This window comes from Amphibalanus amphitrite, unplaced genomic scaffold (assembly GCF_019059575.1).
Source record: "Amphibalanus amphitrite isolate SeventyFive unplaced genomic scaffold, NRLGWU_Aamphi_draft 000006F_arrow, whole genome shotgun sequence".
Lineage (NCBI taxonomy): Eukaryota > Metazoa > Arthropoda > Thecostraca > Balanomorpha > Balanidae > Amphibalanus > Amphibalanus amphitrite.
In genome coordinates, this window is record NW_024881502.1 from 1,604,925 (window position 1) to 1,623,553 (window position 18,629).

The 18,629-nt window shown below is 43.9% G+C and overlaps 1 long non-coding RNA gene across 2 annotated transcripts; it reads right to left on the reverse strand.

Annotated features, from left to right (window-relative positions):
• Positions 1-13,653: 13,653 nt before the first annotated feature.
• On the reverse strand, positions 13,654-16,569 carry LOC122377661. 2 transcript variants are annotated; one of them, XR_006255897.1, is made up of 4 exons: positions 16,498-16,569; positions 15,552-15,893; positions 14,835-15,015; positions 13,654-14,414 (listed from the first exon to the last, which is right to left on the reverse strand). It is a non-coding gene; the product is annotated as an uncharacterized LOC122377661 (long non-coding RNA). The 2 variants fall into 2 exon arrangements; XR_006255896.1 differs by lacking the exon at positions 16,498-16,569 and having other exon boundaries at positions 15,552-15,986.
• Between the last annotated feature and the right edge of the window lie 2,060 nt (positions 16,570-18,629).

An 18,629-nucleotide genomic window follows, 5' to 3' on the forward strand; every position in this document is an offset into this window, starting at 1 on the left:
AAGTCTCGTCTTGCTTAATCTCAACATTTTACCCTCACTCTGCTGGGCCTCTGGATTTTTCACCACCTGCTGGGGCGGGGTGTTTGAGCACCCCCCCCCCCCCTAACTCAGCTCCGGGGCGCCGTAGCGAAAAGCGGCAGATGGCGTTCGAAAACTCATTAACCCTATTAGTGGCAGGCTCCTGGCATACCCCTATTAGTGGCAGGGGGGGGCTGTTTACGACCCCCCCTTGATATCTCGAGATCTAACGGGCCGATTTTCAAAATTCAAACGGCATTCGATTTCGCTCAACGTGATCTACATTTCTAAAAAATAAAAATTAAAAAATGTTAATAGGGGGGGGGGGTAGAGGGGGGTAAAAACAGGCAAATTGCAGATACATTTTAGACTGTTTATCACGGCCAGGTTTCTGAACCAATCTTAACGCAACTTTTGCCGATCGATAGAGAATGAACCAGGAATTCACATGGATCCTAAAAATATGCATTTTCAAAAATCATAGGCGGATACAGATCATTGAGATTGGGGGTACACAAAAAGTATAGTAAATAAGGTTTTTGTTTGTACTGTTTCTAAAAAGGGTGGTAATGGTCTTGTTATGTTACAATTTTCTTATGAGAGAACGACTACAATTGTATTGGTCATGCATAGGCGGTGTCAGGGCACCTATGTTGGGGGGTAAAACATAACCCCCCCTTTTTGGACGCCTGGATCCGCCTATTATAGCAAAAACGTGTCAAAAGAGGATGCACAATAACTGTATATGTTATCACATGATACCTTTCATTCACTGTTCGTAAAACTGGTGCAGCATCGTGATCTTCGCCCAAATGACTCGCTTCACGAATAGGACCCCCCAATTCCCAGTGCTCTGGAGCCGCCCCTGGTAAAGTTATGAACTTGAAATTTACAGGGAATGTGCCCAATTTAGTTTTAGGAAAAGTCAGAAAATTTCAGCATCGTAGCTTCAGCGGTTTCGAAGATATTCCCGAAAAACCTGAGGGGTGGATAAAAACCCCCCTGCCACTAATAGGGTTAAAAAGATGACGAAATTGTTGGTCATTGCTTAGCTCAGGTAAAAAAAAAAGACGTCACCAGAGGTTATTGAAGGTTAATATTTGACGATTTCGACTCGACTTAACCCTCACGTTTTGGTTATTATATCACCTTATACACAGTACAATTTCTCCAGCAGTCCCTCTGATTCCTGACAGTCGACTGACATATCTGACTGATCTGATCTTCTTGTGAATAAGGAAATCCTCCAAATTTGACCCTCTTTTAAAATTTAAACGACACAAATATGTCACCGGTACAAGTTTGCTTTAGTTCTTCAGATAGCACAACCACAAGACTTCTTCTTGTTTCATTTTTTGTTTAGATAGGTATGTATACTCTGAGTTATAAACCGCCAAAGGCACAGAGGCGGCCGGGGGCACAGGCCTTGCCCTGACGACCGGACCAGAACTAAAGACTAAATAGAAGCCCTTCACGTATGAATGTAGCGCAAAGTGAAGCTTACCTTTTTTCGACGCTGTGGCATCTTCAAACTTCCCAGTCACTGAAATGTCACTCAACCGCACACAATCGAGCCAACACACAACTGCCGCGTCACCCAACAGCCACGTTGCCAGTTAATCAACAGAAATTGACGAGAGCCACAGCCCACACCGCTATGGATTCCCCGACTTGAACGACGCCATACAGGTGCCAGTCTCTAATAACGTAACCCATTTAATATTGTAAGCACATTTTTAGACTACCTATCCTTAAGTATCAAATAATATATATTATGAATAAGATTACAACAGTCATATCATGCTTACTAACAGCCATATCACGCTTACTAACGCAACATTAAGTACAACACAGCAGCTCTACTCACCATCCACCTGCTACTAAGCGTTTCGTTTTTATTGAATGCAGCAGATCGCGTTCTGATTGGCCGGATTTGGCGCGACCGTCGGCCCGGAGCGGCGCGTGAAAGCGGCAATCAGCTGATGCTAGCGCCACTGGTGGTGAATCTTTGAACTACGAGCTATCAACTTTTTTATTTCACATTTAAAAGGGAATTTCGGTGGACCTGTATTGGGTCCATCGAAACGAAAAGCAGAGTTAAAACACGTACACGTCCACTGAAAAGCAAGGATAGGATGCTGTTTTTACGTGGACTTCTTAGGTCCACCTAATGACAATGTCCACCGAAGATCAGAAATGAATCATCAAAAGTCCACATAAACCAGAAATTGGAAAGCATCTTCATTTTTAAAGGAATCAAGACGTAACAAAAAAGGTTATACGTGATTCTACTTTGTCTATCAAATGGCTATCTCGGTTTTTTGAAACTTTTGGATTTTGGCCCAAATTTTTTTTCAAAAAACTGACTTTTTTTGGGAAAATATTTATAAAATCCAAAATTTTGAATGTATCGAAAAAAACCGGAATATATGTCAAAGAAGTGGTCAATGTGCATCTACATACCAATTTTTAGAAAAATCGGTTCAAAAATGTGGAAGTTATTCAAAATTGTATGACGTCACGACACACAAAAAAAAATTGAAAAATGTTTTTTTTTTTGGAAGTTCTAGACCTTGTACGGAAACAAAAATAGCACCATTCGATTCGCCGTGAAAAACTGCATCAGATAGACACCTTTTTAGGCCTTAACAACCAACTTCAAAATTTGACCTCACTTGACCTGACCTTGACCTGACCTCGACCTGAAATTCGTCCAGAGGTGGTCGATATCACTTATTGAGTGTGCCTATTGAATTCTATGAGTAAAATGACCCATAAAACATGTGTCGCACATGCCCTTTTCTATATTTTGTTTTTGGTGACCTGACATGACCTGACCTGACCTTGACCTTGACCTTTGAATGACATTGTATGCAACGAATATTGTCTTGGTAGTCTAAGAACACGTTTTGGGCAATCAGTCTCAGTCCATTCTTCGGCAACTACGGTGCGAGGCCGATACTGTAGAAACTTGCATCTTGTACCCTTGACCTGACCTTGACCTGACCTCTGACCTACTTAAGCAAAAAAATTTGGGCTCTTAAGATCCGCCTTGTTGAGAGCTTTCGATTGCCGTTTTCCCCGTCTTTCTACGACCATCGGTTCGGAAGTTAGACAGGGGGGCAGAATCTGCCCCCCCCCCCAGCAGGGCGCGTATGGCTGAATAGCCCAGCGGGGCGCGGGTTAAAGGTAGTGTGCCACCTTTGAAAGATTTCCCATTTTATTTTTCCTAGGATAAGAAGCTTCTGTTTTTACCGAATATCGCAAAAAAATCAAAAATGGGCCTGGAATAGTGCCTTTTTCGCCTAAAAGTTTATCGGTTTTTCGATATGTGTAACAACTGTAGTGGGCTGACCTGCAAACAGGCGTCGGCAACAATCGCGAATGCGGCGCACATGTGACAATAAGCAAAGGTCATTATAGAGTTACGACGTACGGGAATGAGTTATCAGCTGTCTAATCTTAGACAACACAATGTCGAGCCTTAAAGGGACTATCCCACCTTTCACATTGGGTTTGAGTTGAGATAGCCAAGTTTGCGGCGAGGTTCAGAAACCACTATCTATCTAGGTTGCAACCCCCGCGGCCTCTTGGTGTTGAAGAAATTCGTTCCCTTCATTTGAAAATGGGCCTTGTACAAGGCCCTATCTTCAACATGGAGCGACCGTTAGTGTGACGTCACCTCGTTTAGTCATTCTGATTTAAATGGGTTTGTTCGTTGAAAAATCGCTTAAAGGGACCATCCCACCTTAACATTAGTTTTGAGTTGAGATAGCCAAGTTTGCGGCCAGGCTCAGAAACCACCATTTATCCTGGTCGCAACCCCCGCAGCTTTATGGTGTTCAAGAAATTTCTTCCCTTTACTTGCAGGGTGGGACCAGCGTAGTCCCTATCTCTTAACCATTAGCGGTTTTTTGATGACGTCAGCAGTCATTTCAACGCCCGCCATTCCTTGAACCCGAGTTTTGCTGACCTTGAGCTCCCTTTTTTATCAACGTGAAATCCGTCGTCGGCGCTGAGAAAGCCTATTGCTTTTCATTTTAATTTGAATATTAGAAGATACCCACCACTGGAACTTGGACTGATATTATACCAAGGCCGAAGATGATGAAGCTGCGTGCTATATCTGGAGCTTGGGGTTCAACTTCAACATGGAATAAAAACAAAATATCGAAGCAAACTGGATATGGTACTGCAAGTTAAAGTCCAAAGAAATTTGAAGAGCTGACAATTGACATTAATTCTTTTCCTGCAAGGTTTCCATATGGAGATCACACCATGAAGAAATATTTTTGATGTTAACAGTTGAAAGGGGATTGATCTTCCAGTTTTGACGAAAGACGCTGCTGACTGTCTTTGGAAAAGGATGTCGGCATGAGGTGCAATTGTGCTTGTGAAGTGGGTATAACTGGTCTTTTCACAGTATTAAACTAAATGTGCCATTGCAGCCAAGTGTGTTATCATGTAAGGTAAAATCAAAACTACAATGTTGGTTATGAGCATTGAGAAGGCTGGTAGGTAACACCTGCCTGTGCTCGTAAATCATGCTGCCAAAGTATTCTAAATTAATTTTATCATACAGTTTTGTTGTCCAGAATGGTTGCACTATTGTTTGGTATCATATTATTCCATGTAAATATGGTAGTGTTAAGTCCGACCAACATGTTACCAGATTTGAAGCTGTTACGTTACCTAAGTACCTGTTTTTTTTACTGGCGTGGTGAATGTCACCTGGATTTTGTTTTGAGGTGCAGACCTAGTAACTCTGACTACATGGGTTTGAAGCTATTATCTATTCTGTCTTTACTGGCCTGGTGAATGGCGACTGATGTTGTCCGTGGATGGCACTGAAACAAATTTTGAGTGTCATGTACAGTGTTTTAACCCGCGCCCTGCTGGGGGTCCTGGATTTCCACGCCCTGCTGGGGGGGGGGGGGGGTGTTTGAACACCCCCCCTTCTAACTCGGCTCCTGGGCCACGTAGCGATACGCGGAAGGCGGCGTTCGAAAGAGCGTCAAAAATAATGACGAAATCACTTCGGTCAATTTTTTGGTCATGTCAAAGGTCAGGTCACCAGAGGTCATTGAAGGCAAAATTTCGCCGATTTCCAATGTCGAAAATTTCCAAGAAGCCAACGCATAACTCGGGAACCAATAGAGCTACAGCGCCGCGGAAAAGCGCATTCGATAGCCCTATTAACGCCCTTTCTGAGTAATTTTCTCAGATTTCACCTAACGTCAACGGTTTTGCCTGCAGGGGGCAAAAACTGCAAAAATAGCCGATTTTTTCGGAAACAGTTTTTCTGCAATAACTTTTTGACCCAAGCCTTGTACGAGCTTACTTTTACCGGCATCGTGTTCCTCTCGTCAAGACGCATCGAATGAACTATAACTTGACCTTGAAAGGTCAACTTGAAAATTTGACCTCAGGTCAAGGTCACGACCTGACCGGAAAGGGTCATGTTGCATATCAGTCGATCCGTATCGTCGAGCTGAACACATCTAAGGCGTTTTCATCGCTCTAGCATGCCTCTATCAAAAGTTATTTGCGAAAAACTGTTAGATACCATTCGTGACCTAAGATGACCTCAGGGCATAAACAGGGGTCACGGACACCATTTTCATGATCAGTGTGTCTAAACCACTTGTAATTCAGTGTTTGGGAGTGTTTATAATGTCTTTCGTTCAAAAGAGGCGCATTTCAATTTTCTCCCATTGACTTATAATGGGGAGGTCGCAAAATTGACCTGACCTTAGGTCATCGATATCAAAATTCTGAGATATACATTTTGTACATGCTATTGCTCTTAGCAATCGCTGACAGTTTCAAAGCGATCGGTCACTCGGTGTAGCTATGACAGACATTGAAACTTTTTATGAGGTGAGGTCACTTCATGTGACCTGGTGACCTGACCTTGAATGACCTTGGTCTGAAATTTTCACAACATGTGTAGAATTGATGTATGATAAGGTGTACCAAAAACGGCGGCGCTCCGCGCCGCCGTTTTTGAGATATTCGCGAAAAACCACAAGGGGGGTGTTCAAACACCCCCCCCCCCCCAGCAGGGCGCGGGTTAATACAATGCTGAGGGCTGAAAGTTGTCTTGTTTAGAGTGGTGAAAGTTCAGGATATGCCAGCCACCATGGTGGGTCAGAGTTAATGTGTTGCAGTCAGTTCGGCTTCGGCAAGCACACGGATGGGCATACGCATCAAGACCTGCTCTGCCATACTTTCAGCCAATTTTACCTAGGTAAGTCTTTTCTTTGTTTTCTGCCAAAAGCTATGACATTGTGATTTGTGAATTTCAGTGCTGTGGCCTGTGTGTAGCTTTCAGGAAAGCAATTCTAAATAAAGCCCTGATAAAGTGCAAAATCAGCAATGCAGCCCTCTATTACATTTTCTACAACATCTTACTTGTTCCTTGCATGGAGAGAAAAATGCAATGTTATGAATTCGTTTATTCACATAATTTGACAAGCATGCAGTTACCTGCTACTATCACTGCACAAAACAGAGCAGAAAACATCAGTTGATCAAACACAAGACACAACAGAAGTTTACAACATAGGGCTGCCGAACCTGCTTCCTCCCACCACAGTTGACTTGATGCCATTTCCTAGCCTGGCTTGATGTGAGCACTGAATAGCTGCTTTGTCTAATTACAGCGCACTACCATTCAACTTAAACTACTCTCTTTAAAGTAAGAGTGAGAGCGTTCAGTGTTCATAGCAGCTCGACAGACGACAGACAACAAACATCTTGACAAACCAACCAGTTTTTGATTTTTGATTTTTGAATCATCATCTGAATCATCTGATATCAGATACTGGCTTCTGTTTCTCTTGAAAGCAAGTTAAAACAACAATGATAAACTAAGGCAGGAGATGTGAGTTGTGGCAGTAGATTTTTGATTCAACATATGTCAACCTAGTATATTGCTTGAGACCTCTGTGACAGACAAACAAATATTTATAGTTTTTTGATAGTTTGGATTCTTGGCTTGATTTAGCAGATCAGCTGTGAGCCTTGACTTCGAAATCACATAAATGTCATGGTACCCGAACGAATCCTCGCATGACATTTCTTCGTAGCACAATTTTTCGTCCGCATTTCTTCGTCTACAAATCTTCGTCGGTGCATTTATTTGTCCCTCAATGCTTACTCTTGCATATATTTGCGTTGAAGAAGAAATGCGAGCCGATTTTCATATACCCTGATGCGAGACAAAGTAATGCGATACGAATAAATGCCCTGACGAAGATTTGCAGACGAAGAATTGCGATACGAAGAAATGCCATAAGAAGAATTGTCCTGGAATCCTTTATTGGCCATCATATATTGACCTTGATAAGATAAACGCATCATTCGCGCAATATTTGTCGCACTTTGGTACCAAACTATTGCTTCCAAATGCCGACGTAAAGGAAACCTTTATGTGACGTCATATAAACAGCGGAGTTCCCAAAAAGTAAACAAAAATAAAAGTCTAATATTTTGAAAACGGGTGAATATTTTCCGGTAAAATTTGGTAGATGTTCATTTTCGCTCTTTGTGATTCACGCTACATCACTTTTATGCCAATTCATTAACTTTTTTGAAGGTGGGAGGGTCCCTTTAAAACTTGGTCTGAACTTTGTTGTGGTGCTTACAGAGTAAAAAGAATAAGCTTTATGACAGTAATGTGGCCTGGGGAAGGAGGTAATTTTGGGCTGTGACGTCACATATTTGAAAGTTTGTGTTTGGAATATGGGAAGTCTAAGATGTTTAATGAAAAATAAATGCCAGAACCGTGTTCCTGGTCATCCAATCTATAAAGTCGGGCACAATTTAACTGGTTTTAACAACATTTTAGAAGGTGGGATAGTCCCTTTAAACTGTAAGCCTGTATTGGTATTGTTTCTTTTATTTGGCTGTCGAACATTATTTATGGTTTGAAATATGATTTTATGTAAAATAATTGATATGAAAAAGCCGTCTCTTAAGTTATGACCCCATTTCACCACACGCAAGTGGCAGAAATGACAATGATCAGCTGACGCATTTTTCTTGGCCGAAGTCAGAGCGCGCGGCCCGACGCACCACCACCGCACCACAAAGTATGAGCAGAAGCCGCGCCCAAAGCCAGGGCCCCGGTAACGTGAGGTAGCCGAGTCGGGGCAGCGTGCGCTGACCCAAGCCGGGGCCGCAGCTTTGGGCGCGGTCTACCGCATCCCCGCGGGCAGCCCCGGGCTATCACATGACACCGGGAGGATGCGCGGCCCCGGCTTGGGTCAGCGCACGCTGCACCGACTCGGCTACCTCACGTTACCGGGGCCCTGGCTTTGGGCGCGGTCTACCCAAGGGTCTACCGCACCACCTAACAGGCGTGTTCGAAACCGCAGGAGATGATGATGAACGGGTTTATCGAAACTTGATTGAATGAGCATATCGGTAATAGCGATTTCAGTGTGTGCATTTATTGTTCATAGTGGTGTGAAATGTGGTTGGGGTACGACCGACGACCCGTCGGGGCGAATTTCGCACTGGGGTACTCAAAATTTGAAGAATTAAAGACGTTTCCATGAGTTTTGAAGGTATGGATAAGTTCTAAAAATCCGGTTCTCCTTATCTGGGCCATTAACTCCATACGGTCCAGGAAAGCTGGCACACTACCTTTAAGAGAGCTATCGAATGCGTTTTTCCACAGCGTTCTAGCTCTATCCTTTTCTGAGCTATAGGCCAGTTTGTCGAAAATTGTCAAAGGTTGACCTGGAAATTGGCGAAATTTTACGTTCGATGACCTCTGGTGAGTTGACCTTTGACTTGACCTAAAAAGTGACCACAGTTTTCCTTCATCATTTCTTACTCTCTTTCGAACGCCGACTACGGCGTTTCGCTAGTGACCCAGGAGCCAAGTTAGTAGGGACTAGGGGGTGTTCAACCTCCACCTCCAGCAGGGCGTGGATACCCAGTAGCCCCATCGGGGCGCGGGTTAACCCCCATACGCATAGGGGTAGCGGGTATTTTTCGGAATAGATCACGTTAAAAGGGTCGGATCACGAAAAACTGTACCCTCGAGCCGATCATCTTTATCTGTCCTGAAAATGGCATGACCTTAACCCGAATAACCGTTGATTTGGGAGATCTCTCTTGAGATCATGGCAGGCCACAAAATCTCACTTCAAGAAGTTACAGCAAGAGCCGATTACTCGGGACTTGTCATTGACCTCTGGAAGGTCACCAAATGACCAAAAACCTTTCAATTGGGTAGCAGCGGCTGCCTATCTTCATGGGCAGCACGCTCAATTTTTCTGCAAAGCTCCATTTCAGAGGCCGAGATGCTTGGGTCAGGGTGCAATGGACAACTCCTCTCTCTTGCATTAGTGACTGTGAAAACGCCAATAGGCGAGCGCCAGTTAATACATGACAGTTACCTTTGCGCGACTGTACGGAATGGTGAGCAGCTATGTACATGAAAATTGGCATGCGCCAGCTAATCAGTTCATGTTTTGTTCGTTTGCCCTCGACTAATCTTTGAATCCTGGGGCACAACAGTTGCGATATCTGTCCCATCAAGGGAGCCATTAATTCTAAAAAAGATGAGGCTTTCTCAGAGGCCCTCATTACCCCCCGCCGAAGGCCGCCATTACCCCCAAAGGGGGCATGCCCCACCATTTGCCGACCCCTGTTGTACATCAACCGGGCCTGCCTATTGACTAGGGCCGGTCTCCGGCTGGTTTTGTTAGGTCTAGTTTCAGGCAGAACATGAACGGCGTTGATGTACCTACTTGGGAGTTTTTACAGCGTTAACTAAACAATGATTTATGCTATAGCCGAGTCTGCAACTCAACCTGGTCGTTACTCAGCATTGTCGTCATCACAGAGCTTCAAATCGATCAGCTACAGGCTGAACACGTACCTATAGGGTATAGGAAGACGTCCAAAAACTGTTGGCCATAGTATCTGTAGTGGGATCTACGTTCCATGCTGGTCAGGCATTTTGCAAAATGCCTAGTCATTTTGTAAAATGGCTAGCCATTTTGAAAAAAGCCTGGTTGCGTTCAGTCATTTTTCAAACAGCCGTCTTTTTGTAAAATGCCTAGGCATTTTACAAAATGACTGATTTTCTAAAGTGCCTGCAACATATATATCCTCTGTCCTTGCGGGATCATGCTGCCAAGTTGAGGTGCGATGACTGAACTTCAGGATTGATCAACCTTTTCTTAGCCACTGCTTATATACGAGAAAGACCAAATGCTTGTTTGTAAACTGCGTTGAAAATTTAATGTTCCATCTCCAATTCTGACATGAAGGCACAAATGAAATAGTTCCCTCCCCTTTTGGAATACACAAAGCAAAATATTTAATAAATTTTAGTGGATGGACAAGAGCAATTAGCATAGCTTTCCCTCAAGTTAACTTCTGGCCTGCTTCTGTGGCACTGATAAATTACACTGACGCTTATTCGCGTCATATTTTGTAACAAACGCGCTAGAACTGCAATATAACAGCACTATATGCTTCTTGACAAAATACAATAGTAGTAAAAATTTAGCCCTGATGGCATTCATTCTTGGTGGAAACGTAATTACAAAATATTTTGTAGTAAGTGTTAAATTTCGGCCGAAAACAGTGCACGGTTTAAGAAAGAATCATTCCAATGACGGTCCATTCTTGCGGTCCTGAAATCGCCACTATTTCCGGCCTCTCCAACGCAACTCGTTGTCCAGACGTAAATATGCGACAGAGCCACCGCTAAGCGAAGCTTGTTGCGGTGACCCTGCCGTCTTATATACGAGTCTACCCTCCGATCGCGCAATTCCAGTTCTATGGCAGAATTTAGGGTGCGTTCTTTGCACGGAAATTTCACGGCTCAGTCAGCTGATGCGTTCTTTGCCGACAGACCGGGAATTTCACGGCGCAATTGTCGCACAGGCTTCATAAATGTAATATGCCCAGATTTGTGAAACATGCATTGAACTTAGCGTTGTTTGTATTGTCGGTAAGTCACATGATGCATCTTAAGTGATGAGAGGCAGATGGAGTTTTTATAGAAAAGTCTCTGGTGTGCATACAGCTTGTAAGAATACCTACCGGTTAATATTTCCACACCAGTTCGCTGGTTAGTAACAGCGGAAACAATCGCTAAAAAGTTTTTGGTAAAAACGGTAACATTTTAGTAACATTCCGCAAAACCAGTCCATATCATACGCATACATTCACATTCCCTCCTCCACTGGGCGTCGCCATCTAAAAAAAAAGCGCTCGGGACAAGCTTTTTCGATTCCCGTATTTCACGTGGAATTCCGCGGGATTTCACGTGAAATTCCGCGTGGAATCGGCAAAGAACGGCTTGATTTCCGATTCCACGTGAAATTTCACGTGAAATCTGTTCAAAGAACTCACCCCTAGAGTCCAAAGTTTAACGTGCGCACATAGCCGCGTACCGCCGGTCCCCTCAATGACTTCGCCTGAGCCCTGTTCGGGCAGCGCATCCTACTGCAAAATTTTGCACCACGCATGCGCAGTAGGGGTCTCTCGGGTGCCAGGCTCCGCCCTTCGGCGTATGACGTCACATGTGTGACGTCGGCACGCGCAAAATCTTTCAGTTTTGCGCAACAAGAAAATAGGAGCTGCAGGAGGCGAAAGTGGCGCGAATTAAAGTTTACCGTCCTATATTTCTTATTGTAAGCGGTTTGAATGCCGTTTTTTGGGTATCATTATCACTTTTTTCAGTGGCACATTGCTATTAACCACATTTGAACGCATTTTATTCAGTTTTTGAACGAAAACCACCAGTACATCCGCGCCACGGTTCGTCACGCGTCGAATAATGGCTGCCGCGGCCCTCGGCTCTGGCGGCCCGGCGGAGAGTGGACGGAGCCAGTGGCTGACATCATCACATGTGTGACTTCACACTCAGCAAAATATTTTGCGCGGACCCGAACAGGGCTCTGGCTACGGCCTGCCACCAACCGCAACCATACCTGTCAGGAGGCCCATAAATGTCGAGCGCCCGTCGCGCTTCGAACCCGGACTGTTATAACCGGGAACGCGTGCTCTCACCACGCGGAGTCCAACGCTCTACCAAGTACCAACCGAGATACGGGACCGGGACCGGGACCACACATTGCGCGAAGCTGTGAAAAAGGTTTTCTAGAGCAAGAGTCCTGATTTAGCCGCGACGTCATCAGGTACCGTAGCTCCGGATCAGGCTGGCACGGTCCGCCGACATCAAAACAACGGTGCGTCAGCTGATTATTGGTCCTCCGATTCAGGAGAAATTATTAACGCGGGAACGCCGGCGCTAAATAAAGGCGGTAGGATTCACGGCTTTGCATGATCGTGTGCAATATTTTTTATAGTATCAAGCGAGGGGTATTACTGGAGTTTTGCAAATAAATATTTTTTCTCAGTTTGGCTATGCGATCGTGAACACTTTATTTTCATAGATACGATATGAAATAGGATAAACAGGCCAACCCAAGGCCATGTATGCCAACCTTAGACTTCGCATAGCCATGGACATTGCGTAGTAAGATACTCGCAGATCGTACCACGATACCACGGGCAAGATATCAGACTTTTGGGAGTTTTGTGTCGCTGAAATGTATTTTAAGTGCTAAGAAGGAAAATAATTCAATTTAATGATGTCATGTACAATGGACATTTAGCCATTCCAAGCATATAGGTATAGTTTGCCTGGCTTCGACAACCAGATAGCCAGGTTTATTTCAAGAGCTTCTAAAGAGGTAGTGGATTTAATATCGTTTCTATTACATTTATTTGATAATCCTACATATCAGTAAACCTGCCACGTTATCATTCTCGTCGAGCGTCCGATGGTTTACGATAAGAATTATAACAATAGTTTTAAACTAGCGCTTTTTAGAACCATGGTCCGAAATGGTAATTCAAAGAACCACTTCCCCTTTCAACTCACCTGAAAAAGCTGCTTTCGTGTACCACCCAGCACCCGTTTCGTAGATGTATCAAAATGATAACCGGAGGCGAAGATTATCTTTATGATACCACGATTTGTGGGGCTGACTAGTACCGACGGGGATCCCACGAACACGACGGTCACATTCATTAAGCATGATGTACGGCGTAAAGCACCACAACTCACCCCAAAAGCGCAACCTTCTGAGATATCTTATATTTAGTTTCAATGCTGGTACTGGTGCAGTTTCAATGCTGGTACTCTGCTCATTTCTGCTCAATAGTTATTTCTCGCTTAAATGCGCCTCACATTAATCGTGTGCTGTGCTCCACAATCATTGCGCCGCGCGCTCTTCCTTCTTATCGGCCCCCTTGAGATCGTATCCACCAATATCTATTTGCTTCTAAGTTCTAATGACTTGTAGAGAAACAATTTTAGAGCGTTTAACAAAATAATTGCATAACCTATGAGCGATGGGAAAAGCCCAATCGTCCAACTCATAAAAAAACATTGGGACACAAACAACTGGAAACTGTTGGTAGTTGGTACTTTCGCGCATAGGCGGCGAAACGGAGAGGGCACCGGGGCACCGTGCCCCCCTTTGATTTTGGCATTTTAACATGGGCTCTATGGGCGTTACATGGAAAGAATGGGACCAAAAGTCGGCAGTGCCCCCCCCCCCTTCCCCAGTTGAGCTGGGCGCAGGGACTAAATAGCATCAAAGGAAATCCTATATTCATCTCGCCGCATTTAAGCGCACCAATCGAAAGACGACAGCGTGACCGCGCTGACAGGCAATCAACCTGGCCACATAAAACTAGCTAGTGCAAGGAAGATGTCTATATAAACCACTGGACCATGCAAAGCGTTCATGTAAATAAAATATGAGTAAAGATGACCCGTTTGAGAGCAGATTGGCCAAACAGGGGGGCTTTGGAGCCCCAACAGACGGTCGGGTCAAGGTCACCGCTGAGGCGGCGGCGGATTTGCTGCGCCCGGGCAGTGGGCACCCTCAATTCGGTGAAAATCGACACCCTTGCAGCTCAACATGACAAAACGCTGCATACAAGCGCACGTCCTCGCATTTAATTGACGCATTTAACTGCGTCACTAACCTCGTACACTGTACAACACTGGTGAGATGACTGTCCGAAGGAAACTGCCGACTTTGGCTGGCAACATTCAGGGTTGGTGACTTATGTACTGGGTTCGGCTGGCTGACAGCGATGTGACTTCAGGACCGGTTGATGAACGGGCCATCCTAGCCCCATACTACAGGAGCCCAGCTGGTCTTGGCGAGCGGCGGCGACTGGACGAGGCTGGACCCCTACTACAGGAGCCCAGCTGGTGCTGACGAGCGGCGGTTACTGGACGAACGGGTCAGCCTGGACCCCTATTGCAGGAGTCCGGCTGGTCTTGGCGAGCGGCGACGACTGGACGAGGCTGGACTCCTACTGCAGGAGTCGAGCTGGTCCTGTCGAGGAAATAGTTCACCTTTAACATGGGATTTTAAACTGAGATAGCAGTCTGATAGAGCAGATTTGTGTATGCCCTATATTTGAACCGTTTGAGATATTCACCTTTTATCAGTGAATATTGGTGCTTAAATTCATGTTCTAGTGCTCATTTACAGCAAGCAGAAACCTCTTCAACACACACAGTGGCCAATCAGCGATGAGAGCACTTACAGGAGCAGAATCCCTTGCAGCTGATAGGTTGTTCAACTGTTAGTGTTCATAACTCTAATCATTAAAATAATGAAATCCCTTTAGAAGAAGTGTGTAATTCCAAGTTAGAATACATTTAAATTTTGTTCATCACATTTTAACACATCTTTTTGAATTTTATTAATCAAATTACTCACAGAAGGTGAACTATTTCTTTTAACACTTACCTTGCTTCAATGGTGACATGTAGCTCTTGCAGCAGAGAAGGCACAGCATTTGGCTGCAACTTCAAATATTGACTTGTTGCTATCAATTATTCAGTTTTGAAATGCATACAGGTACAGTGAATCTTGGGTTCCCCTGTAAGAATGCCGACTGCAGAAGCAGAAGTTCATCCAAAGCTTGCGCCTGAAAAAGGGCCAGGTTTAATATATGAGTGAAATGAAGACTTTTGAATCATTTTATCATTATACCATAATCACATTTTTACCTAATTTGTAAGAAATAGGTTTAGGTTAGCAGAAATAGGTAAGGTTTTGACTAGACCCCCTGGGTCACAACAGGAGATGACCCTCGTGACTGGTGGGACCACCAGGCACCAGCACTGGCACAGTCCGTTCTGACCACCGCACACCTATCAGCCCGAGAGCACACTAAATTGCATGTTAAAGCTCCATTAATGCTTTTTTCAATTTTGGCCATCCATTTTGTTGGGTCCGTCATGTCCATCACCAAGCCACATTTAAAATGCACTACACTACATCCCCCACCACCTGACCACACCAGGCCAGATCCGCACCGCGCTACACAAAATCCGCACTGCATCAAGCTAAATCCATGCCACACCAAAGCCTCACCAGCCGGACAAGCCAGCACAGACAAGATCTTGTCGAAATTGCCATGCTTTGCAGAGTGCATACTGGCCTACCTGAACCTGACCTTACCCAACATATGAGCCTGACTGTCCTTAGCACTGGGAGCTCATTGAGACCAGGCCCCACAGGCCTAGTGGCCTCCTGAAACCTGATTTCCATATGGGGTGAGCTATTTAAGAATGGTGATCGGATACCGAACCCGAGACAAGACAGCAATGAGCAGTGGGCGGTTCATGCAACCATAATCATGTTTCCTTACCACAAGTATCAAAGCAAAAACAAAAATAGCTGCCTATCGAATTGAAATTTCACTGGAACCTCACCTGCATGGATCTTAAGTGAAAGGTACCTACATCTTGATACATCTGCACGAAAGATACATCTTGATCCACTCATCTCAATCTTGTTTTTCTGCATCCAGGGCATGCAACATTTCTGGTCAAGGCCGTATATAGGATATCGCTTCTGGTATTTTTGGCACAACTTACTCGACTGCTGAGCTCAAATGCAAACTGCAATCACGGTCATAAAATACCTACTGAATATTGAATCGCAATGTATATTCAGTCGATGTACCCCTCGTTCGATGTCTCTCAGACGACGAAGATTGTACGGGGCTCGGCTGCAATTATGGAATGTGATTGGCCAAACGGCGTAGAAGCTTTGTCGTCCGAGAGACATCGAACAAAAGTAATGTCGCTACTGCGCCATTTGTTGCATCGAATTCGCCCCATAGAAGCACGTGTTAATTCTCTCCCATAGGGCCCTGGGTAAACTCTCTCCATAGGGTCCTGGGTAAACTCTCCCCTTGTCTATTTTCTTTAAACGGGGATAGTTTGGACAACAAAATATTTTCGACCTCATTAAAAATAAAAATTAATTTTTGATGTACCTCATTGATGCAAAACATCAGAAAAACATTAGAAATTAAGTCAAAGAAACCGATTGTTTATAAATGGACAGCTGACGGCATGCCTCCCGTGTCCCCTGGCTTGAAGCTTCGGCTCCGTGTTACCTTAGTATTCTATGACCGTGGCTCCGGATGTCGCTGCCGAAGATCGCCATTAGAGACCACGGAGGGATGAAGTACTTCTGATTACGCCGTGCTGAAAGGGCAGCATGACCATATCTGGTGCGACAACATGAGCCCAGAGCTAGGTTCAGCAGAGCAGTCCACTAACCGGTGACTAAGCGGCTGGGGCTGGCACTGAAACACGGCAGTAGGTACCTCTACACTTCATTTTGTCTTGATAGACAACAATGTTATATATAAGATACCTTGTTCTGGACCATGTTCAAAATCATATGTCGGTGAAACGGGGAGGGGTTTGAAAACACGACTTCAAGAGCACAAACGTGATGTTCGAAATCATAATGTATCCAATGCGATGGTGCTTCATATAGAAAAGTGTCATCATATTACAGCTTGGGATTCAGCTACAGTGATGGAAAAGGGCATGCCAAAACCGATTAGGAGAGCCATGGAAGCTGCATATATTTTACTTGAAGACACCGTTAACATAAAGCCAGGCTTCTACAGCTGGTCCAGGATAGGTGCGAAAATGGTGCTAAAAAACAAATAGCTATATCTATACATAGGAGTGTCTCTGCTATAATGGGTCAATGTGTCGATTCCAATGCTGTGATTATGACTTACAGAATAGTTTAGACAGAAGAACGATATAACATTTAAGTGCGAGATTAGATATAACCTGTATTTCAAAAAAGTAAAACTGTATTTCGTGCAGGCTGGTCGTCTTCTATATTTTTATCGATGTAAAGCCTATATCTTGTTTTTCCACTGACGAAGGCACTTTGTTGTCGAAACGTCTGGTCTTATTACATTGTTTTTGTACCTATTGTCATTGTCTGTGAGAAAAACGAAATGTCTGACTCTTCTAATTTGTCTTGATATGCCAGCGTAAAATGCAGATCGGCTGCGGAGATGCGTCTATTTACATGCTCACACCTAGCACCACATAAAAGGCAGAAAACAAGATCTTCAAACAACTGATATTTTCCTTCGCGAGCATCCTTTGAAATAGGCACCTTTCTATCCATATAAAAGGATCGTTCGTGCGACCCAACAGACATGTGCTTGGATCCGGAAAAATGGATCTGAGATCCGATCCCATGGATCCCGATCCGAGATCCATTCAGATCATAGATCCAACCCCTCAATTTTGTCGAGAGATCTACTGGGATCATAGATCTGACCCTTCAATTTTGTCGCTAGATCCACTCGGATCATTGATCTGGCTCCCCAATTTTGTCGTGAGATCCATTGGGATCATAGCTCATAGGTGCTCAAAATGTTAACAACTTTCTTTCATAAGAAGTTATGAATACCAAAGTATGGTTAGAAACAAACAATCTTATACAAAGGCCATATTAGTAAAGGCATCCAGTTACATTATACAGAATACAAAATAAAGGCGGCTCATGACAGTCACAACTTGAGAGAATTGAGGGACATGCAGATTGTTCACAGTTCACATACCAAAAGAAAAGTTTGCATTAACAATTAACATAGAGGTAAGTCAAAGTAATGACTAATGAACAATACATAACTAGGTACCTACCACATCACAATTCATGTTAGAATCTACATAATGATATTGATAAGACAATTCTTGCATTAGACAACCATGAGGCTTTCCAGTTTCCAGCTACCACAATTGATTGATAAACAATAAAAGATGATACTGACACATGTGGCTTGGTTAGGTAAAGGTATTTCAATCTATTGAAAGAAATATTTGATAAAATAAACTGAGATATAAACAAAAGTATAAAAATATTCAACAGCCTGCGGAAGCGATGGGAAGCGAAATAATGGCCTTGGATATTTACCGTAAAATGATTATTTAGTATCTAAATAGAGCTCGTGACGTCATTTCAAATAACAAATGAGCTAGGCGTTCTACTACCTTCGAGTATAATGAAAACAAATAAAAAAATCAGACTGGAAATTCAAAATTCTGGAGTTTTTTTAAACAATGTTCATTTTTTTCTGCCTCACATAATTTTACGATACGATTGTTTGTGAATATCATCTTTGTACCGTTGAATTTATTGACGTAAACGTAAGCTGAAACGGTATTACATGGCCTTGAGCGGTGTGCGCCTTGCATCTTTATTTTATTC